This window comes from Miscanthus floridulus, chromosome 1 (genome assembly GCF_019320115.1).
Source record: "Miscanthus floridulus cultivar M001 chromosome 1, ASM1932011v1, whole genome shotgun sequence".
Classification (NCBI taxonomy): Eukaryota; Viridiplantae; Streptophyta; class Magnoliopsida; order Poales; family Poaceae; genus Miscanthus; species Miscanthus floridulus.
Genome location: NC_089580.1, coordinates 150,584,775 through 150,609,582, shown reverse-complemented (window position 1 = coordinate 150,609,582; position 24,808 = coordinate 150,584,775).

Here is a 24,808-nt window from a genome sequence, read left to right as displayed (position 1 = left end):
TGTTGTCATCTATTTTCTACTTCCACCATGTAATATATATTTGGTTCATCTCTGTTGAATTAGTCCAGTCCAGTCCAGTCCAGTCAAGAAGGGCACACATGCTGCATGTTGGCTAGCTACTGGCTTATGCACATTACATTGTCATTATTATAGTTGATTACATGCAGCTAGCGATGGTGAGTATGCATGAGACCACCCGTAGCTAGCTGCCTTTTGTGTAAACAAAGACATCAACATGCAGGAAAGGAGAATAATTCACATTGTCACATGCAAGGCAAGACGGGACGTACGTGTGTGCGTACGTAGTACTCCTATGTGATACCTTGATCGGTTTGTCGTTACCGCCGTCAGGGATGACCCCGACCGTACCGCAGTCCGCAACAATAGGTAATTGAAGTTGTCATCAATAGAATATATATGCGCCGTCTCCCTTCGGAATATTCAGCCGGCGCCGACATATATATGCTCGCAACGTAGTACGGTCTATATAGATGTATGTATGCTAGCATATCCATCTATGACATATAACAGCTAATTCAAACTGAAACAAAAATAATAATAATTAGTAAGCAGCAGTTAGATCAATTAATTTATAAAGACATATGGAAAAAAAACATGAAATTTATTTTGGCAGGGGGAAATGCATGCATGCCTTGGTGAGTTGGTGTCCCTTGTTATTATCACATAATTAATATCTGAAGGCATGTAGTTGTAAAGATGTGTAGTATGAAGCTGGAAAGATGCAAAGTTACATGGTAGCACATGAAAGATCAAAGACGGCAAAAATTAATATTCAACGAACAGTGGTGAAAGGAATCTGTGTCAATACAGTTGGAATCTCTTCCTAAGGTGGACGGTCAAGGTGAATCTCGTATGTAGCTAGATTCAGATTCTCCATACACTGGCCAGAGCCATTGGAGTTAACACAATATATATATATATATATATATATATATATATATATATATATATATATATATATATATATATATATATATATATATATATATATAGTACATGACATGTAGTGATCACATGGCAGCTTGAGGACTATTGTTCACTTAATTACAAGTTTTCTTGAGCTCCTCGATCAAGTACCACTTTTGTGGTTGTGTTGAGCGATTTGAGGCTAGTAAAATATACTCCCTCCATTTCAAATTATAAATCATTCCAAGAATCTTGAAGAGTCAAAGCATCTCAAATTTGTCCAAAATTATTGAGAGGAACACAAAGATTTATGCCATCAAATAGGTATACTATAAAAATATAACTAATGAATAATCTAATAATATTTAGTTGGTATCATAAATATTATTATCTTATTATATAAATTTGGTTAAACTTGAAAAACTTTGACTCTCCAAAATTCTTGGAATGACTTGTAATTAGGATGGAGAGATCGAGTACCAATATGGCGGTTGCTGCCTCTGGTGGCTTTTAGAGTGTACCTAGGGCCGCTAGTGCCGTCATTAATTTGGAGCAGCCAAAGTCTGCAGGGTGCAGGCTAAATGGCGAAACTAAAGCCGGTGGCCTGGCTTGATGTTGTCGTTGGAGTGGAGTGCCTCCAGCTGCATGCTAAGAGAATATACGCGCGTATAAAGCGAGATGCATGGTGGCGCCAGCCGTCGGACAGTTTTTCGTACACAAGTTAGTGGCGGCTAATCACGCCAGACATAGCTGCAATAGTTTTCCTAAGAAGTGTACTTTGATCGGCCCAAAAAATTAGCTTCGTGGCAGAGATTCGATATGAACAAATAAGAAATTAGTCTAAAAAACTGTCTTTGTAGTAGTAGCTAGTCTAGTAGACAGACGAGGGAAAGGGTCAAGGGCATGGGCAGCGTACGTGCATTCATGTTACTCAAATACAAGTTGCCAGTTCGATCTACTTTAATTTTAGGTTCCTTTTTTAATTTCTTATTTGTTCATGTCGTCATTATTTCTTTTTAATTTCTATATGCACAACATCTCAACCCAACCTTGTCGGACTGAACCTAAATGAATCTAGCTTAAGTGTATATATGAACAGCATCCCCAAGGTCTCAATAAAGCCTCCCAATCTAGTATTTTTGGCAAGAATGAAAAAGACTATCTCCCACAGTTCTCATTCTCATACTCATCTTTCCGCGCTTGGAAAAATAGACCGATTGCACGGATATATCCGCGCGTCTAACACGCGTGTATCCATCGGCCAATCTAAAGATGAAAGGGCGTGAGAAAGAATAAAGAGTAAGAAACGGTTCCTGATGCAAATATTCAAGAGAAAGAATATATATATAAGTGGTTAGAATAATTTAGAAATAACATAGGATTTTCGATGTAAAATTATTTTCTATATTTTAGAAATGAATTATTGAAAACTGTTAGAGATGATCTTATTTATTCTCTTCAATATTTTTTGGCGAGTTAAAAAACTTTATGTTTTTTTTTTTGAAAGAAACTGTTGGGAACTCTTTGAGATACTCACACGCCACTGCGCGTAATTTTGCTCTTGCAAATGCATGCATGCATGTAGGCTACCGGCAGCATGCAGACGCGCGCACTCCGCCGTCACTAACTGCAAGCGAGGTGGAGTATATGTGCATGCATGTATAAGCCTAGCTATTGTGTATTCTTCAGCGCTAATGCAACGTACGGTATATAGATTAATTCTTCAAGCTGGCCAATTTGAAGGCTGACGACGACATTCTGTCTGGATTCATCGTGCAGGAAGCCGTTGTTGTGTCCAGTGTCCCGGCCGGGTCGCCTACCTGATACCTTCCACTTGCCACTAAACAATGCTGATCAAGTGCAGCCTGCTATGTAATCTCGAGGTGGCTTCATGTAATTATACATTCTTGTTATGTTTGGGTCTCTCTTTTTCACTACTTAAAAAAAGGGTCATTATCGATGCTTGAACATCGAAGTCAGTGATTGATGAGCACAAGGATAAGGGTCATGCTTCCTCAGGTCTCACTGGACTCACTCTCCGGTGACATGCTCCGGTATACCAGTGAGGAGGTCCGGTGAGCACGTACAAACACAGCAACACTGAGACATTCAGACAACAAGTGTCCACCCTTAACTTCCGGTGTGGGTGTAAAAACACCGCACCAAGTGTCGCTCTCAATCATGGCTAACTTATAAGGTGTCCAACAAGACAACCAATACTTTTAGCACTAAGTTCGCATTTTCAAAACATTACATAAAGGTTTTCACTAGCATTCTTTTCACGTCACTCAATCTAAATGCACTCTCGAGTTAGATCTCGCCTAGGAGTAGATAATTGATTAGCAAATATATTTGCCCCTCTTATAGCATGACTATCTATACTAAAACCCAGCAAAAGGACTTCTCTAGAAACGTTAGGTCGATGAAATGAAATGCCCTACAAGCATACATTTGCCTTGTGCATTTCCCTTTCAACTCCATTGTGATGTCTACGAGCATCAATTTCTCCACATCACCAACTCCATCTCCACAGTCATTTCCATGTGAAATTCACCATTTCATCTTCACTTGACTTTCTCTTCACCTGATGATCCTTCTACCATCACTCCAACAAACTACTTGAAATCTTCGCAGATCATCATTACTTGGCTTGATCTTCTCAAGTGATACAGTCCACTTCATAGCCTCACATGGCCTTCGTAGTCCTTCGACCTTAGTCTTGCCCGCTCTTCACCATTGCCTTTGCCAAGCCCTCTCCTCGCACTTGACTGCCTCAACGATCTGTCATGCCCTGAGCCACTTGCTTGCCCTTCACCATGCACGGTCCATCATACACTACTACATAAATGATTTCGTGAGACACTGCCCAATCATTAACGGTGGCGGTCTCAAAATCCAACTATTTCATAAAATACTTGAGGATTTTCGGAGGCGAACGTTTTATTTACGGAGGCGGTGAAAGGTCCTAATGGCTAGAGGGGGGGGTGAATAGCCTATTAAAAATTTCTACAACAACACTTAACAAAACGGTTAGACAATTATGAGGCGAAGCAAGTGTTGCACTATCCTACTCAAAAGGCAAGCCACATATCACAATTCTAGTTTAGATAGTGTCTATTCACACAATAGCTATGACACTACTCTATGTTAGTGTGCTCTCAAAGGCTAACTAAAGAGCCACACCAACCAAGCATGCAAGCTCTCACAACTAGCTACACTAAAGAGCTTGACAACTAGTTTGCGGTAATGTAAAGAGAGTGATCAAGAAGATTATACCGCCGCGTAGATGAAGGAACCAATCAATCACAAGGAGGAATAACAATGAAGACCAATCACCTCGGAATCAACGATGAACACAATGATTTTTTACCGAGGTTCACTTGCTTGCCGGCAAGCTAGTCCTCGTTGTGGCGATTCACTCACTTGGAGGTTCACGCGCTAATTGGCTTCACACCCAAACCCTCAATAGGGTGCCGCACAACCAACACAAGATGAGGATCACACAAGCCACGAGCAATCCATTAGAGTACCTTTTGGCTCTCTGCCAAGGAAAGGTCAAGAACCCCTCACAATCACCACGATCGGAGCCGGAGACAATCACTACCCTCCGCTCATGATCCTCGCTGCTCCAAACCATCTAGGTGGCGGCAACCACCAAGAGTAACAAGCGAAACCCGCAGCGAAACACGAACAACAAGTGCCTCTAGATGCAAACGCTCAAGCAATGCACTTGGATTCTCTCCCAATCTCACAAAGATGATGAATCAATGGAGATGAGTGGGGGGGCTTTGGCTAAGCTCACAGGTTGCTATGTTAATGAAAATGACCAAAGGTGTGAGCTTCAACTGGCCATGGGGCTTAAATAGAAGCCCCCACGAGATAGAGCCGTTGTACCCTTTCACTGGGCACAACGCGGGGTGACCAGACGCTCCAGTCCAATCAACCGGACGCTGGCCATCAGCGTCCGGTCACGTGATTCACGCCACGTGTCCCCTTCTTCAAATATTGTTCGTCAGATTTCAACGGTCATCAGTTGACCGGACGCGTCAGTTAGAAAGTGACCAGACGCTGGACCTCAGCGTCCGGTCGTTTCCAGTAAGGTTCCAAACATGAATTTTCACAACGCGTCCAGTCATGCCCGATCGGACTCACCCAGCGTCCGATCATTCAATGTCTCCTTTGTGCGCCTCACGTTAGCGTACGTCAGCACTGTTCGGATGCACCCTGCCAGTTCAAATGCACATTCAAATGCACCATACAAGTTCATGAGCTTGCTCCCCTACTTGTGTGCTCAAAATTTTAGTTGATTCCTTTCCTTTGTCATACCTTTGATGTCTTTTCACCATCTTAGTACACTAATATATCTTTTTGTCTTTTCTCCCCATGTACTAATATCTTTGTTGTTTCCCCCCTATCACTTATATCTTTGTTTCTCTCCCCCTTTGTCATCAATGACCACAAAGTTTCAAAAAATAGATAGGTTAATATTATCAATGTCAATCAATGGGGTGAGGATGATTTTCCCAAATTTGGTCCAATCTAGATCATTTGCCAAAGATATCTAACTCGGTTTGATCCAAGGACAAGCTTCTTCACACCTCCAAATAAGGGTTATCTTGTACCATGTTGAGTTAAACACTTAGAGCTCATTTTCTAGATCAAACACTAGGTTTACAAGCCCATAAACATGTCATATGCTACCACTAGATTAAGTCAAGCATAGAGGCTATAGTGGTACCATACAATCATCAAATTCATTTTATTTTCATGAGTGAGCCTATTAAACATGAAAGATGTCTAGATGCACTAAACAAGTCATTAGCAAGGATGTATGCCATGCCAATCAACTTTTACCTTGGATTGCTCGAAGGAGAAGCATGTCATATAAGTGGGGAGGTGCATCAACATATATTTGAGAAATCCAATATGTTCAACTCATTCCTTAGCTTGCAAAACCTTTTCTCATCCAATGGCTTGGTGAATATATCGGCAAGTTGATCTTCGGTGCCAACACTCTCAATGCTAATGTCCCCTTTTTGTTGGTGATCTCTTATGAAATGGTGGCGGATATCTATATGCTTTGTTCTTGCATGTTGAACCAGATTGTTGATTAACTTGATTGCACTCTCATTGTCACATAGCAATGGCACTTTCTTGAACTTGATTCCAAAGTCACTCAAAGTGGCCTTCATCCAAAGTACTTGTGCACAACAACTATCGGCGGATATGTATTCAGCTTCGGCAGTTGATAATGCAACACTATTTTGCTTCTTTGATGACCATGAGACAAGTGATCTTCCCAACAATTGACATGTGCCTGATGTGCTCTTTCTTTCGACCTTGCATCCCGCATAATCCGAGTCAGAGTAACCAACTAGCTCAAACTTTGCTCCTTTGGGATACCACAAACCAACATTTTGTGTATACTTCAAGTACCTCAAAATTCTCTTTGTAGCCTTGAAATGACTTTCTCTTGGTGAGGCTTGAAATCTTGCACATGTGCACATACTAAACATGACATCCGGCCTTGATGTGGTCACATAGAGTAGGCTTCCAATCATAGACCGATACAACTTTTGATCCACCAGGTTTCCACTTGCATCACTATCCAAGTTGCCATTGGTTCCCATTGGTGTGCTAATGGCTTTACTATCAATCATTCCAAACTTCATGATCATGTCCATGATGTACTTGCCTTGACTTACAAAGGTACCATTCTTCAATTGCTTGATTTTAAGACCAAGGAAGTAACTCAACTCTCCAATCATGGACATCTCAAACTCATTAGCCATCATTTTTCCAAACTCATCACAAAAATCTTGATTGGTTGATCCAAATATAATGTCATCAACATAGATTTGCAACACAAAAAAATCTTTTCCAATCTTCTTGATGAAAAGAGTGGTGTCAACCTTGCCCATCATAAACACTTTAGAGAGTAGGAAGTCCCTCAATCTCTCATACTATGCTCTAGGTGCTTGCTTCAAGCCATACAATGCCTTCTTCAACTTGTACACATGGTCGGGCTTCTTGTCATCTTCAAAACTGGGAGGTTGCTCAACATATACTTCTTCATTGATGTAGCCATTGAGAAATGCACTCTTAACATCCATTTGATAGAGCTTGATGTTGTGGGCACAAGCATAGGCTAGCAAGATTCTAATTGCTTCCAATCTAGCAACCAGGGCATATGTTTCTCCAAAGTCAAGACCTTCAACTTGTGTATAGCCTTATGCTACCAATCTTGCTTTGTTCCTTACTACTATCCCATCTTGATCTTGCTTGTTTCTAAAGACCCATTTGGTTCCAATCACATTGTGTCCCTTTGGTCCTTCTACCAACTCCCATACTTGATTTCTTGTGAAGTTATTCAATTCTTCATGCATAGCATTTACCCAATCAACATCCTTCAATGCTTCATCTATCTTCTTTGGTTCAATGGACGACACAAATGAGAAATGCTCACAAAATGAAGCCAATCTTGATCTAGTTTGCACACCTCTTGAAATATCACCAATGATAGTGTCCAATGGATGATCCCTTGCTATATTGGTTGGTTGGAGGATTGAAACTTGATTGCTTGCACTTGCTTGATCATTGGGTTGAGATGATGTACTAGCCACTTGATCTTATTCATTATCATGAGATCCACTTGCACTAACTTGATTTGTACCATTTTACACATTTGAGTTAGAGAGCACTTGCACTTGATCATCTTCATCATCATTCACTTGCCTAGGCCTTAATTCACCAATATCCATGTTCTTCATGGCATTTAAAAGTTGAATGCCTCTAACATCTTCCAAGTTCTCATTCTCTACTTGTGAACCCTTGGTTTCATCAAATTCAACATCATGAACTTCCTCAAGAGTACCACTATCCAAATTCCACACTCTATATGCTTTGCTTGTAGTGGAATATCCAAGTAGGAATCCTTCATCACATTTCTTGTCAAACTTGCCCAATCTAGTGCCTTTCTTCAAGATATAGCATTTGCAACCAACGACCCGAAAATATGCAATGTTGGGCTTTCTACCATTCAAGAGCTCATATGGTGTCTTCTCTTTCAATAGGTGACAATAGAGGTGGTTGCAACAATAGCAAGCCATGTTGATAGCTTTGGCCCAAAAAGATTAACTCACATTGTACTCACTAAGCATAGACCTTGCCATATCAATGAGTGTTCTATTTTTCCTCTCAACAAGGCCATTTGATTGAGGTGTGTACTTGGTCGAGAATTGATGTCTAATTCCAAATTCATCACACAACTCATCAATTCTAGTGTTCTTGAACTCACTACCATTGTCACTTCTAACTCTCTTGATGGTTGTTTTAAACTCATTGTGAATGCCCTTGACAAATGATTTGAATATTGCAAATACATCACTTTTATCCACTAGAAAGAATACACATGTGTATCTAGTGTAGTCATCCACTATCACAAAGCTATATTTGTTACCACCAATGCTAGTGTATTGTGTTGGCCCAAACAAGTCCATGTGCAATAACTCAAATGCTTTACTAGTGCTCATCATGCTTTTCTTAGGATGAGTGTTTCCAAATTGTTTGCCAGCTTGACAAGAGCTACAAAGCTTATCCTTTTCAAACACAACATCTTTCAAGCCTTTAACTAAGTCATGCTTAACCAATCTATTCAATTGTTTCATTCCAACATGACCAAGTCTTCTATGCCATAACCAACCCATGCTAGACTTAGTGAACAAGCATGTAGATAATCTAGCTTCACTAGCATTGAAATCAACCAAGTATAGATTCTCATATCTAAAGCCTTTGAAGATCAAGTTAGAGCCAGCTACACTTATGATCTCTACATCATCTACCCCAAATATGCATTTGAATCCAAGATCACACAATTGAGCCACGGATAGCAAATTGAAATTCAAGCTCTCAACTAGCAGCACATTGGATATGCTCATGTCATTGGATATTGCAATCTTATCAAGCCCTTTGTCCTTGCCTTTGCCATTGTCACCAAATGTGATACTATCATAACCATCATTGCCATTAGTATTGATTGAGTTGAACATTCTTGCATCAACGGTCATGTGTTGAGTGCACCCACTATCAAGAACACAATGCCTTCCTCTGGCTTTGTAATTGACATACAAGAGAAGATCAATTCTTTTTAGGTACCCAAACTTGCTTGGGTCCTTGAAGGTTAGTCACTAAGCTCTTTGGTACCCAAATGGCTTTCTTCTTTGAGCCCATCCATGGTTTACCAATGAACTTAGCCTTCACACCATTTGTACCCTTAGTAAGCATATAGTATGAATCAAGCTTTATGAAGGATACTTTAGCATTTTTGCTCTTGTTGTTGCATTCTTGCTCTTTATGACCCACTTGCTTGCAACTATTGCAAAACCAACCATTGTTCTTCACAAAACTAGTCTTGTGAGGAGCAAATGCCACCTTGCCTTTCTTGGGGGTATAGCCCAATCCCACTTTGTAGAGAGAAGCTCTTTGGCTACCCAAGCACATAAGCAAGCGGTTCTCACCACCATAAGCCTTAGCCAAGGTGTGAGTGAGCTTATTGACCTCCTTCTTGAGGTTCTCATTCTCAACCACTAGTGAGGCATCACAAGTGAGACAATCACTACTAGATGAGGTAGAAGTGGAAGTGCTACAAGAAGGATTAGTAGGAGCAACAATGATAGGCATAGATAGTGATTCATCAATTATATCACAAGTTAAACCAACATTGCAAGTTTCAACATCCTTCTTTTTATTTTGTTCATCAAGCAAAGAGGAATGAGCCTTTTCAAGCTTTTTGTGAGCTTTGCCAAGCTTCTCATTGGCTTTCTCTAGCCTCTCATGATATGCATTGAGCTCATCAAAGGCTTGCTTAAGGGCTTTTAGTTCCTTACGTAAGCTTTTGCATTCCCTTCTCTTGATATCAAAGTGTTCTCTAGCATCCTCTAGCATGTCAAATAATTCATCTTTGGTGGGTTCATCATGATCACTATCACTATCATGGTTATTTTTATTTTCATTTTCATGTTCTTCATCGCTTTCCTCATCACTATTTTGTACCTTAGTGGCCTTAGCCATGAAGCATGATGAAGATTCAAAGAGAGAAGGCTTCTCATTGATTGCAATGCTTGCAAATGCCTTCTTCTTGGTGGTCTTGTCATCATCACTATCATCATCATCACTTGAGGAAGCATCACTATCCCAAGTGACCACATATGTACCACCCTTCTTCTTCTTGAATTCCATCTTGTCCTTCTTCTCTTTCTTTTCCTTCTTGTCCTTCTTCTTGTTCTTCTTGTTGTCATCATTATTGTCGCTATTGTATGGGCATTGAGCAACAAGATGACCTTTGCTTCCACACTTGAAGCACCTTCTTGACTCTTCTTTGTTCTTGGATGAAGACTTCTTTCTTCTATTACGATAACCCTTCTTCACCATGAACTTGCCAAATCTCTTGACAAATAGAGCCATTTTCTCATCATCATCATCATCCCAAGATTCATCTTCTTCACTTGATGTTTCTTACTTAGCTTTCCCTTTGGATGATGTGGCCTTGAATGCCACACTCTTCTTCTTCTCATCTTTCTTCTCATCCTTCTTCTCCTTCTTTTCTTCCTTCTCATCTTCATCTCTATATGTATCATCGGTCATGATGTCTCCCAACACTTGGTTTGGTGTCATGGTGTCCAAACCACTCCTTACTAGAATAGTGACCAATGTGCCAAATCATGAAGGTAAGCATCTCAAAAACTTGTGGGAGAAGTCCTTGTCCTTTACCTCTTCTCCAAGTGCTTTGAGATCATTGATAAGCACTTGAAGCCTATGAAACATCTCCGGCACACTCTCATCCTCCTTCATCTTAAAGCTTGCAAACTTCTCCTCGAGAATGTAAGCCTTTGCACCTTTCATGGCTTGAGTGACCTCAAATGATTCTTCCAACTTCTTCCAAGCCTCATGAGCTATCTCAATATTCTTGATTTGCTCAAATATTCTCTCATCAATTGCATCATGAATAGCACTTAGAGCAATATCATTGTTTTGGAGAAGCACTTCTTCGGCCGAGGTGGGATTCTCCGGATCACCAATCTCAATTTTAGTTTCTACCACCTTCCACACCTTTCTATTGATTGACTTGATGTGTGTGGTTATTTTTGACTTCCAATAGGGATAATTTATGCCATCAAATTGGGGTGGCTTCTTGGTGTTGTTGATTTGAGCTATTTTTACACCGAAGGTTGTTAAGCCTCAAATCACGGTGACCTCGGCTCTGATACCACTTGAAAGGTCCTAATGGCCAAGCCCTCTCCTCGCACTTGACCGCCTCAATGATCTGTCATGCCCTGAGCCACTTGCTTGCCCTTCACCATGCACGGTCCATCCTACACTACTACATAAATGATTTCGTGAGACACTGCCCAATCATTAACGGTGGCGGTCTCAAAATCTAACTATTTCATAAAATACTTGAGGATTTTCAAAGGCGAACGTTGTATTTACGGAGGCGGTGAAAGGTCTTAATGGCTAGAGGGGGTGAATAGCCTATTAAAAATTTCTACAACAACACTTAACAAAACGATTAGACAATTATGAGGTGAAGCAAGTGTTGCGCTAGCCTACTCAAAAGGCAAGCCACATATCACAATTCTAGTTTAGATAGTGTCTATTCACACAATAGCTATGACACTACTCTATGTTAGTGTGCTCTCAAAGGCTAACTAAAGAGCCACACCAACCAAGCATGCAAGCTCTCACAACTAACTACACTAAAGAGCTTGACAACTAGTTGGTGGTAATGTAAAGAGAGTGATCAAGAAGATTATACCGCCGCGTAGATGAAGGAACCAATCAATCACAAGGATGAATAACAACGAAGACCAATCACCTCGGAATCAATGATGAACACAATGATTTTTTACCGAGGTTCACTTGCTTGTCGGCAAGCTAGTCCTCGTTGTGGCGATTCACTCACTTGGAGGTTCATGTGCTAATTGGCTTCACATGCCAAACCCTCAATAGGGTGCCGCACAACCAACACAAGATGAGGATCAAACAAGCCACGAGCAATCCACTAGAGTACCTTTTGGCTCTCCACCGAGGAAAGGTCAAGAACCCCTCACAATCACCATGATCGGAGCCAGAGACAATCACCACCCTCCGCTCAACGATCCTCGCTGCTCCAAGCCGTCTAGGTGACGGCTGTAACAGAACCGACCAATTTATAAGAGCACAAGTACAAAAGCAATCACCGGAGTGATCAAACCGTCATACTTGAACCCATATAAACCCGGTAGTCAACTGAAACCACGAAGGATTTCAAACCAACTTGTATACAACCAAGATCATAGTAATTCAACATAACAAGCCACATGTTACATCCATTTCACAAGTAGTTCATAAGTACCACATACATCAGAGTACACATAGTTATTACAAAACGAGTTCACAAATAGCGGAAGCAAAGTAGTTTAACACCATCACACACACTTAGTTCAAATACAAGCCAGTACCATAGTCATCTCTAGCAAAAGCAGTAAGATAAGATAACATAGATGATCATGCCCATGATCTAGTCTTCATCCCCCGCAGGGTGGAGACAATACTTGCAGTAGCCGTTATAGAGCACGTCATCTACAACAAGGGGGAATAAACCCTAAGTACGAGAAGGTACTCAGCTAGACTTACCCGTCGTAAACCAGAAATAAATGACACCAAGGATGATGCAAGGCTTTATCGGTGGATCTAGCTTGACAACCATTTGGCATAAAAGCTTTAGTGATATGAGAACATAATTTGATTTATGAGTAAGCAGCAATTTAACAATATTAACCTATCAACTAGATTAGCACCTGTACTAGAGCAAGCAATTGATTAACTCCAAACATTAGTAACCATATCCGGTATAATGTTGTATCATCAACATCATTGATTTAACCATCAAGTTCAATTAAGTGCAATCTACGTTGCCGCTGCTCAGTCAAGTTCTCACTATCCGGGAGAGACGGCGATTCGAATCGATTCCTATCCAGCTGGAGGGGTATTCCTAACACAAACCCAGGCATACCTCGCGAAGGCAGCCTTAGGTCACCTTTGGTACATCTTAGGAATCGCGGCTCCGAGCAGCGCCACACCCTCAGGGAGTCCACTCTGCCAGGTGGTCAATCTCACCTCGGACTTACGCCAATAGCTCCCCGCACATCCTTACTACCGCCAGGGTGCGCACTTTCACTTCTTGGTCTTCCGGCCTGAGTTGAGCTACTCGGCTTCGCGGTCGGAACGAGTTATCCGGCCAACTAAGTGATAGGCATGCGTTCAACATTACATGAGGATGTACAGCGAATCGGTCCTTAACCGACACAGATGGGGATAGATCCACGACCAAGACCTCCTTGCCTTGTTGCTTCTCTATCGACCTCCCGCCCGGTCACAATTCATTATTAACACATGGTTATTCTCCACGATAGCAATTATAGCCAACCATGACCAGACATTTTCCTAATATGCAGGTGACAGGAAATCACCTGACTCTTACCGGTCTAAGCATGGCTAAGCTTTGATTCGCTCCTGGACCTAAATAGGATTCAGGGTACGTATACTGGCCAAGGAATAGATATATATGCTAGAAGTGTTTGCATCCAATTCCTATCACTTAATGCATCAATAAATAAAGATACTCAAAGTAACCATTTTTAAAACATAGGAGTCTTATAATGCTCCGGGGCTTGCCTTTCAGAAAAGATGAAGGTTGGTGATCGGGGCACTCAAGAACTTCTTCGTTGACTCCTTCTTCGGGGGCCTGCACCTCCTGCTCCTGAGCTTGCTGCTGCTCCTCCGGAAGTACTGGCTCGAATTTCAGAAGCGTAACTCCCTCCGGAACACCTATTGCATGCCGATGCACAAGATAATTATCATGGATGCATAAAGAATGACATGATGCTCATGATGAATGAATCACAGTAAGTGTTTAACGAAACATCACTGGACACTCGTTTACCGATTAAGAATAGCTCTATTCAAATCACTTTAAACATGTATCTAATCTTAACTTGAAGAACAAGATCAACTTACCTAACTTGCATAACCTAAGGTAAAGCTGCTCATCTTCAGTTAAAGGCCTAACACCTAAGAACATTACCATAAACTTAGAAATAGTAACGGTATACATAATTTAACATTTAAAGCTTCGTATGCATACAAGTAGTCCCTTAATTCAATCACAACCAGCGTTCTACAATTTCAAATGACTTGTATGAGGACATTCTGGAAAGCTTATGAAATTCTCTACAAAACAATTGTAAACATCACAGCATGATACTTACGTTAACTAAATCGAATTCCAGTAAACCTAGAATTTGCCCAGAACGGCAGGGTTACTAACTTATTTATTTAACGATGATGAAAAAGCCTAATTTGACCAAACCAAGCTTACCAACTTGTTGCACATACCAGAGGAACACTAGAAAGTATAGTGCTAACTTCTAAATAAATTATTTAATATCCTTTTCCAATTTATTTATTTAATTAGGTGATTAAAGCAATATATAGTAAAATTGTTCATAAAAATCTATAAAAATTACAGTAGCTATCTCATGCTTCACATAGACTACCATAAAAATTTCAAATCCATTGAGCAAGCAGAACTTGCTGTACCTAAAATAACAAGTGGTATGTCCATTTTTAGCATAATTAGGAAACCCTAATGAAAAGTGTCAAGCTACAGATTTCACATTTGTCCTAGCATCATTCTAGCATAAGAACCTTACTCACCAAATTTTACCTACACTGGATCTATAGAAAAATTATGAAAATTCACACAAGATCCATCCCTTGATAAAAAGAAATTCTATAACTCAAAAACTATACATGCACTAGCTCTAAAATTTTAACCAGAGCCTCTACTAAGCAAGCATAGATTACCCCCAAAATTTCATAATTTTTGAACCAAAGAAACTCAAGATAAAATTCAAACAAGTTTGCATGTATCCAAAAACACATTTCCAAGTCCTATTTAATTTACCCAGAATTTCTAAAACATGTGCTCATATAATATTTTTATTAAATACTAGACAATACTAGGAACTCAACAAAATTAGAACCATAACATTTGGATCTATATACTAAGAAATACCTATTTTTGAATATCAACACAAATCTGTGAAATAATAAAGCAAAACGAAATAATGAAACAAATCACAGCTACAGCTGGGCCGGCCCGAGGAACGGTGGCCCGAGAACGGCGCTGGCGCGGCCCAGAAAATGGAGCGGCCCACGCTGGGCTCCCGCCTCAGCCACGGCGGGTGACAAGGCGGACCCGCGCGTCAGAGAGAGAAGCAGGGGAAGGAAGAAGACGACGGCGGGACTCGCCGTCGGTGGCTTCTCCAGCGAGACCAACGACGCTATGGTGCTCACAACAGCAATGCGCATCTAGCCGTGCCCTTGATTGAAGCTTTTAGCGCGGCTACAGGGTCGGCGACGAGCAATGGCGGCGCACGGCCACGGTAGGGCCGGCTCCGACGACGCTACGGCGTCAAGGTCCCTAATGGTGACCCTATGGACTTCGGTGGTGCTCCTATGACCTAACGCGAGCCAGAGGAGGGAATGGGAGGATGCAAGGAGCGCTGGCCGCGAGAAGTGCTACTCCGGCGAGGTCCGACAAGGCGGTGGTGGGGAAAAATTGGCGATTGGCCCTTACCGATGCACGATTGACTCGCTATCACGGTGGAAAAGGGAGAGGGGATCACGGCGGGGCTCTGGGTAAGCTGGGCAACGCGTTTTTGCCAAGACGCGGGAGCTAGGCGAGGGCGAAGTTCCCGCAGCAATGGCGGGCGGCTCGGTGCTACGCTGTGGGAGGCGAAGAATGCAAACAGGGGCGTGCGAGTGCGTCGGGCAGGCGCGGGGTGGCTTCAAGACGCGGCTGGCCGTGCCAGGGCTCCCACGGCGCGTGGCCTACGCGCTCAGGCGAGCGGCGATGAGTGGCGCCACGCGGCCAGCAACTTCTGAACCGATCGGCCATGACGGTCACTGACCGATTTCTGAAAACGGTGATTCAGAGTTCATCGACGATGACTGACAGCGCAGGTTAAACGGTGATTATCTCCTAATCCATGAAGATCTAGACTATGCCAAAGTTAACAAAGTTGATCATCCATATGTGAACTACAACTCTTGTTATAGGAGCTCGAGCTGGTTTGGCTCTGTTAGGGAGATACAAGGTGAAACAGTTGGGTACACGAAACTGCAAAACACAAAAAGACTTAGGAAAAATTCTAAGTACGAAATCAGCAAGAAATCCTGACTTGTGGGCCATGTTTGACCATGTTCCACACATTTTCATGAGTTGGCCATAAAACAACTTTTGTTTCTTAATAAATTAGCTACAACTTTTGTAAAGAGTGTAAAGCCATGCAAGGTTTCTAAGTTGGTCATTTGAATCAGTCAAACAGTGACAATCCAAGGGTCAAATCTAGTCAAACCTTCACTTGAGGGCATTTTGGTCATTTTGATCTACATGAACAATGTTCCCACAAGTAACCTAAGTGTAGTTAAGGTATAAAAGACCATGATCAATCACTTTACAAAATTGTTCTACCACTTCTAAAGATCACATGTGATAAAGCAACTAAAACAAGCAATTCACTCAATGTGGCATATGCATGTTTCAGTGACAAATGGCATGATGACATAGATGATGCATATGTTTATGAAATGACATGCAATTATGTGGAAGCCAAACACCTAGGGTGTTACAGCGGCAACCATCAAGAGTAACAAGCGAAACCCGCAGCGAAACACGAACAACAAGTGCCTCAAGATGCAAACACTCAAGCAATGCACTTGGATTCTCTCCCAATCTCACAAAGATGATGAATCAATGATGGAGATGAGTGGGAGGGCTTTGGCTAAGCTCACAAGGTTGCTATGTTAATGAAAATGGCCAAAGGTGTGAGCTTCAACCGGCCATGGGGCTTAAATAGAAGCCCCCACAAAATAGAGCCATTGTACCCTTTCACTGGGCACAACGCGGGGTGACCGGACGCTCTGGTCCAATTGACCGGACGCTGGCCCTCAGCGTCCGGTCACGTGATTCACGCCACATGTCCCCTGCTTCAAATATTGTTTGTCAGATTTCAACGATCATTAGTTGACTGGATGCGTCAGTTTGAAAGTGACCGGACGCTGGACCTCAGCGTCCGGTCGTTTCTAGTAAGGTTCCAAACATGAATTTTCATGCCTGATTGGACTCACCCAGCGTCCGGTCATTCAAAGTCTCCTCTGTGTGCCTCACGTCAGCGTACGTTAGCACTGACCGGATGCACCCTGCCAGCGTCCGATCGCAGAGCGACCCAGCGTCTGATCGTTTGACCGACGCCAGCATCTTCGCTGTTACACCTGACCGGACGTGCCGGTCCAACTGAGGCCAGCGTCTGGTCACTTCTAGTGACCTCTGTCTTTTCTGTCTAGGGCGCCGGTGGCATCGTTGGACTGTTCACACTCTACGGGCAGGCACTCCGACGGTGGAGTTACTTACCCTTGTACCTAAACTTCACCACCCTTGATCAAATGTGCCAACCACCAAGTGTATCACCTTGTGCACATGTGTTAGCGTATTTTCACAAACATTTTCAAGGGTGTTAGCACTCCACTAGATCCTAAATGCATATGCAATGAGTTAGAGCATCTAGTGGCACTTTGATAACCGCATTCCGATACGAGTTTCACCCCTCTTAATAGTACGACTATCAATCCTAAATGTGATCACACTCTCTAAGTGTCTTGATCACCAAAATAAAATAGCTCCTATGGTTTATACCTTTGCCTTGAGCTTTTTGTTTTTCTCTTTCTTCTTTCCAAGTCCAAGCACTTGATCATCATCATGGCATCATCATCATGTTATGATCTTCATTTGCTTCACCACTTGGAGTGTGCTACCTATCTCATGATCACTTGATAAACTAGGTTAGCACTTAGGGTTTCATCAATTCACCAAAACCAAACTAGAGCTTTCAATCTCCCCCTTTTTGGTAATTGATGACGACCCTTATACAAAGATATGAAATAAAATTCAATTGAATCCATGTTGCTTATCCAAGCATATTTACCATGTGTAAAAGAATATGGACAAGTTTCATGAATCCTAAATGGTAGCAATTGCTCCCCCTACATATGTGCTAAGAGTTTGGATTATAGCTTGCACATATGCTTAGATAGGAATTATATGAGACAATGTCTACCAAATGATGCTAAGGTATAAAAGATGGACCTTTGAAGCGTGATACCAATCGGAGTGCACCATTATACCATCCTTAGCACCATGGTTAATTCTATATCACTTGGAAACATACTTTGAAAAGATACCACTTGTAAAAACTTGCTTGGAAATGAAAGTTATCTAATGATTTCATTTCATCATTCAACCTTACAACTAGCATATGCCACACAAGCATGGATGTTGAAATTCAAAACTTATGTGATGCAAGCAAACATATGAAATGCACATTCAAATGCACCATACAAGTTCATGAGCTTGCTCCCCTACTTGTGTGCTCAAAATTTTAGTTGATTCCTTTCCTTTGTCATACCTTTGATGTCTTTTCACCATCTTAGTACACTAATATATCTTTTTGTCTTTTCTCCCCATGTACTAATATCTTTGTTGTTTCCCCCTATCACTTATATCTTTGTTTCTCTCCCCCTTTGTCATCAATGACCACAAAGTTTCAAAAAATAGATAGGTTAATATTATCAATGTCAATCAATGGGGTGAGGATGATTTTCCCAAATTTGGTCCAATCTAGATCATTTGCTAAAGATATCTAACTCGGTTTGATCCAAGGACAAGCTTCTTCACACCTCCAAATAAGGGTTATCTTGTACCATGTTGAGTTAAACACTTAGAGCTCATTTTCTAGATCAAACACTAGGTTTACAAGCCCATAAACATGTCATATGCTACCACTAGATTAAGTCAAGCATAGAGGCTATAGTGGTACCATACAATCATCAAATTCATTTTATTTTCATGAATGAGCCTATTAAACATGAAAGATGTCTAGATGCACTAAACAAGTCATTAGCAAGGATGTATGCCATGCCAATCAACTTTTACCTTGGATTGCTCGAAGGAGAAGCATGTCATATAAGTGGGGAGGTGCATCAACATATATTTGAGAAATCCAATATGTTCAACTCATTCCTTAGCTTGCAAAACCTTTTCTCATCCAATGGCTTGGTGAATATATCGGCAAGTTGATCTTCGGTGCCAACACTCTCAATGCTAATGTCCCCTTTTTGTTGGTGATCTCTTATGAAATGGTGGCGGATATCTATATGCTTTGTTCTTGCATGTTGAACCGGATTGTTGATTAACTTGATTGCACTCTCATTGTCACATAGCAATGGCACTTTCTTGAACTTGATTCCAAAGTCACTCAAAGTGGCCTTCATCCAAAGTACTTGTGCACAACAACTATCGGCGGATATATATTCGGCTTCGGTGGTTGATAATGCAACACTATTTTGCTTCTTTGATGACCATGAGACAAGTGATCTTCCCAACAATTGACATGTGCCTGATGTGCTCTTTCTTTCGACCTTGCATCCCGCATAATCCGAGTCGGAGTAACCAACTAGCTCAAACTTTGCTCCTTTGGGATACCACAAACCAACATTTTGTGTATACTTCAAGTACCTCAAAATTCTCTTTGTAGCCTTGAAATGACTTTCTCTTGGTGAGGCTTGAAATCTTGCACACGTGCACATACTAAACATGACATCCGGCCTTGATGCGGTCACATAGATCTTCATTTGCTTCACCACTTGGAGTGTGCTACCTATCTCATGATCACTTGATAAACTAGGTTAGCACTTAGGGTTTTATTAATTCACCAAAACCAAACTAGAGTTTTCAGGCGGTCAGAAACTGTCCGCCTCCTAAAATCGATTTTTACGGAGGTGGGCAAAATTTGCCCGTCTCCTAAAATAGATTTACGGAGATGCGCCTCTTAAGAGGTCCGTGAATGGAGGCCATTTTCAGAGGCGGACCTCTTAAAAGGCCCGCCTATGTAAAGTAAGCCTAGCCCATTAAGCCCATCTAGTCCCGTTATTGACTTCATAACATAAAAGAGAGTGAAACCTTAACTCAACAGTTTGTCTACCCACACCCGACCCCCAACCACGTCGTACTATCCTCTCCCTCCATCATTCTCCTACTTCCCTCTCCAAACAGTAGTCGCATAGCCTCGCTCCATTGTCCCCTCCGGCCACCACGCGCCTCTCTCTCTCTCTTTCTTCTCACCCTAACCTCTCTCGCTGTCAGCGGCAGAGGGCCCATAGTGAGGTCCATATGCCTCGGCGGCATGGGGCCGTGTGCCGCGTGGTGGAGGGTTGCGCGCCCCCATGGTGGAGGACTAGTGGGGGCGTATGTGGCGGGGGAGCCACGCGGTGGCATGGAGACCCACGCGCCCTGCAGCGGAGGGCCGACGGCGACGCGTGCGGTGGGGAGCACTCGTGGCGGCGGGAGCTCGGATCCGGTGTGGATGAACACGGCATCGAGATCGAAGCGACTACGGATGAAGACGGGTGGCGGCGGCGGCGGTGTGTTGTGGGCTCGATAGGCCTCGTGGATGGGATTGGCGGGCCTCATCGATGGGCTCACCATTTTTATTTTTTTATTGATTTATGGAGGCGGGCAAGTGTCTACCAGCGTAAATCTTGATTTACGATTTACGCAGGCATGGGAACGGAGGCGGACCGGTTGCCTGCCTCCGAAAATCATTTTTGATCGCTTGGCCTTGTCTTGATCTCATACGAGACTATATCATATCCCATCATACTCAATATGTCCATCACTTGGATCATCATGTTCATCAACTCTCCACTAGTTGAACATTTCACCTCACATGCACATGCCATCTCTCAGTCCATGGCCTTCATGTAGCTCAACTTGCTTGTGAACCTATCATTTGTTCATCTCATATGAAGTCTTATTAGTCCACCTAATATTGTCACTAATTATTACCAAAACCAAATCAGAACTTTCAGTCAGCGGGAAGTGGACTTAGACGTGTGCACTGCTGGTCGCCAGGAACAAGTGCAGTCACACAAGGAAGTGGGATCCCCCCCCCCCCCCCCCCCCCACCCCCCACCCAAAAAAAAAACTGATCAGTCACAGACCTGAGCAGGTGTCATTGACAGGCAGACAAAAACTCCCATCAAACAGCCCAAGTGGAAACCCCCAGCCCACCTCACACCACATCACAGCGCGGCCCCGGCTTGGCTCGGCACACGCTCATATGGCACATACTTCGTCTGTCATAACTTCACAACTGGTACACAATAAGCCACATATTTGAGTTCAGTCAAAATCCCATATGAGACTAAGACTTTTATGCACCTAGCATTTAATATGGGCCTTACGTTTTATTTAATTTAATTTAATTAAAAATGGGCGAAGTCCAATTAAAATCCAATAACTCCAACAAAGACATGGAAGCATACACCAAAAATGAATCAGATACCCCTCAAAAAACAGAAAAATGAATCAGATAGGGAAAAAAAGAGAATGCTCTAAGGAGACGTACTGTTACTGCATGGCCCTACGAGATATGCATGCCCGTGCTTACTTTGCCAAAAATATTAATATGTTACTAACAGTATTATTAAGTGAAAATTGTGTCTTTTTGCATCTCCTTTGTATTAGATTATTAACCAGTGTTCTGCACTTGTGCCTGTGTGTGAACAGTTTAATAACTTCCAACATGTAGACAGGCTGCAATGCAAGATATATTATTCTAATTCTAATAATACAAATATACTCTTCGTAGTCCTACGCATCTTTCTTAAATAGGTACATTTGTTGATGTGCTGCCTTCAGTTTCCTATAACTAGGCGTGAGCTAGCTTAAGAGGTCGCAGCCATCATAAGGCAATAGGTAACCTGAAGGAACTGCATCTTAGTTCTTTGGTTAACTACAACTTGTTCGTTTGGCTGTGGCTTGTCGTAAATGATCGTAAATTTTCAGCCGGAACAGTATTTTTTCCTCACACAAACCAGCCAGCAGTACTTTTTCACGAACCAGCAACGATACGAACCAGCCAACCGAACAGCCGTGGGGAAAGGAAATTAGGAAAAAAATACCGATGTTGTCTTTTTAGGCTACCTGGCTAGTTCTATGTCTCTCTTCTCATTAGTTTGCTAATACCTAATGGACTATAGGACCTGGGAATTTGTATACCTGGGCTTGGGACCCTCAGCCGTCGCACCTCGTGCCCTACCCTAGGGCCGGCACTTATTCTAATAATACATATATACTCTTCGTAGTCCTACGCATCTTTCTTAAATAGGTACATTTGTTGATGTGCTGCCTTCAGTTTCCTATAAATAGGCGTGAGCTAGCTTAAGAGGTCGCAGCCATCATGAGGCAATAGGTAACCTGAAGGAACTGCATCTTAGTTCTTTGGTTAACTAGTTCGAACCCTTTATTTCTCCTTGAGAAATGGCCATTAACAAGTCACCCAACAGTATGTGCAAAGTTGCACTCGTCGTAGTTCTGCTTCTACCCTCTCAAATCATGTCATCTCATGCCACTTCTCCCGTAGTAAATAGAAGACACCTATTGCATTCAGCTGACGCTCTCTCCAGTGCTGCTTGGGCAAAAATCTTGCATGCTAAGCTCCACATGTGTTAGCTAAAGTTGGGATAAGCTATTTTTTTCAGCTTCAACTCATCCCTTTGTGTGAGGAGGAGAAAAATAGCTTCACGAAGCTGATTTTAAAACGGGTGTTCGGTAAAAAAACAGCTCATGAAGCTATTGGTGAAACTGTGCTAAACAGGGCCGAAATTTTATCCTAGATTTATCACTGGCCTCAAGCCCACGGAGTGCTCCTCCTCAAAATATCAAAATAAATTAGAAGGATCCAAAAGTCTGAATTCATTTCCATCGACAGGACCTGTTCGGCTGGTATTAAAGTCGGCTGATTAGCCGGCTGAAGCTGTTTTATTGTGAGAGAAAAATACTATAGATTCTAGCTGATAAGTTCAAGCGAACAGGCCCGTAGATGAACTCTATGTATACCATTTGTCGGGAAATGGAATAAAGACCACACATGATGTAATGAAATGTTGCTGGTGTTCTGTTCTTTTCCGTTCAATGTGAACTTGTTTTTTGCACGACTTGATTTGAAAAAAAAACGTTGAAACGTTCTGTTTCGGATTTTAGATGGAGATCGCATAATAACCATGGTATGAGATGAGTGCTCTCATGATCTGCTCGGTGAAGCAAATTGCAATCAGAAAACCCCTGCGACCTTCACTTCACCCTGTGCACTCCGTCCCCCAACCAGATCCAGGCCTTGTTTAGATCACCTTCAAATTCTAAGTTTTTTTCACTCTCTCCATCACATCAATTTTTAGCCGCTTGCATGGAGCATTAAATGTAGGTAAAAAAAATAACTAATTGCACAGTTTAGTTGGAAATCACGAGATGAATCTTTTGAGCTTAGTTGGTCTACGATTGGACAATATTTACCAAATAAGACGAAAGTGCTACTATTTATCGGGTTGAAATTTTTTGCAATCTAAACATGGCCCCAGATCCCAGCGGGGAGCTCGACCCTCAGCACGAGAAACGTCAGAACTTACAAAACAACGAGTCGTAGATGGATACTAGTTTTAATCCTGTGCATCAGAACACATCCTCAGTACTTGGTTTGATGAATGAACCAACCAATAATACTATAGGATGCAGGTATGTTAATATATCTATCTATTTACATGGTAGATTATATATTTTGAAAAAAACGTCACATTAACCAAACTAATTCATATTATCGAGGGTCATTATGCAGAAGTATATATTGGTGTGATTGATGTAAGTATGTTAATATATCTATCTATCTATATACATGCTTTCTAGTTGATAACTTTTTCATTTGAATTCGTTTAGGATCTCAAATGCTCATTTCAAAACCAGATGAACAAACAGTGGGGAGCAAGAATATTTCATATAGGCACAAGTGTCTTATGGACGGAGTGGTCAGGGAACGAACGCGCAAAGACTGTTCAAGCGCTAGTGGCCGTGAAATGCGTGTTTTTCGTGTGAAAAAATCAAGTGACCTATGACAGCGTGCGCGTGTGGCTGGGTTCGAGCGCCGGTGGCCGCAAAGTGCCGTTTTTCACGCTAAAAATCATGTGACTTGTGACGGGGCGCGTATGTGGCTGCTCAATGGGTCTCCCGATATTAAAAATATTTGGTATTTTTCAGCCGAAATTGGTCTTCTAAAAAACCTCATCACTCTCTATTCTACGAGAACCGGCATTGATGAGCCCCACTGCCTGCCACTTTTCCCAATGTTGGTTTTTTCAACCAGTAGTGATAAGGGTTTTTGAACTGGTAATGAAGCCTATTCTGGGGTAATGGAAGCATACTCGTACAAGTGTAACACCCTAAAATTTTCGTCTTTTCAAAATAGGTTAAAAATGGTTTATTTATGAATTCTTGTGCTCATGAAAATGTAGGAAATAAAACTTTTTGTTAAATCTAAAATTTATCATAAGGTAGCAACATGTTTGAACATAATGCCATTGTATTTGATTTATTTGGTTGAGTGGTTTTGATTGAAAATTCAAAATGGTTTAAATTGTTTTTGCAAAAGAAATTAAAAATGGTTTTGAAATAAAAGAAAAGAAAATTTGAAAATAAAAGAGTTTAAAAAGTTATAAAATTTATTTTTTGAAAACCTAACAATGGTTCTTCTCCTATTTTGAATTGAAAAATAAACCGTCCGAAGCTTCAGTCGAACTGTTTGAGACAACAGAGACGTCGTTAGACAAACCGTCCAAAGCTTCAATCGAACTAACTGAGTGATGTTGTTGTACTATCCGAGAAAAAATGGTT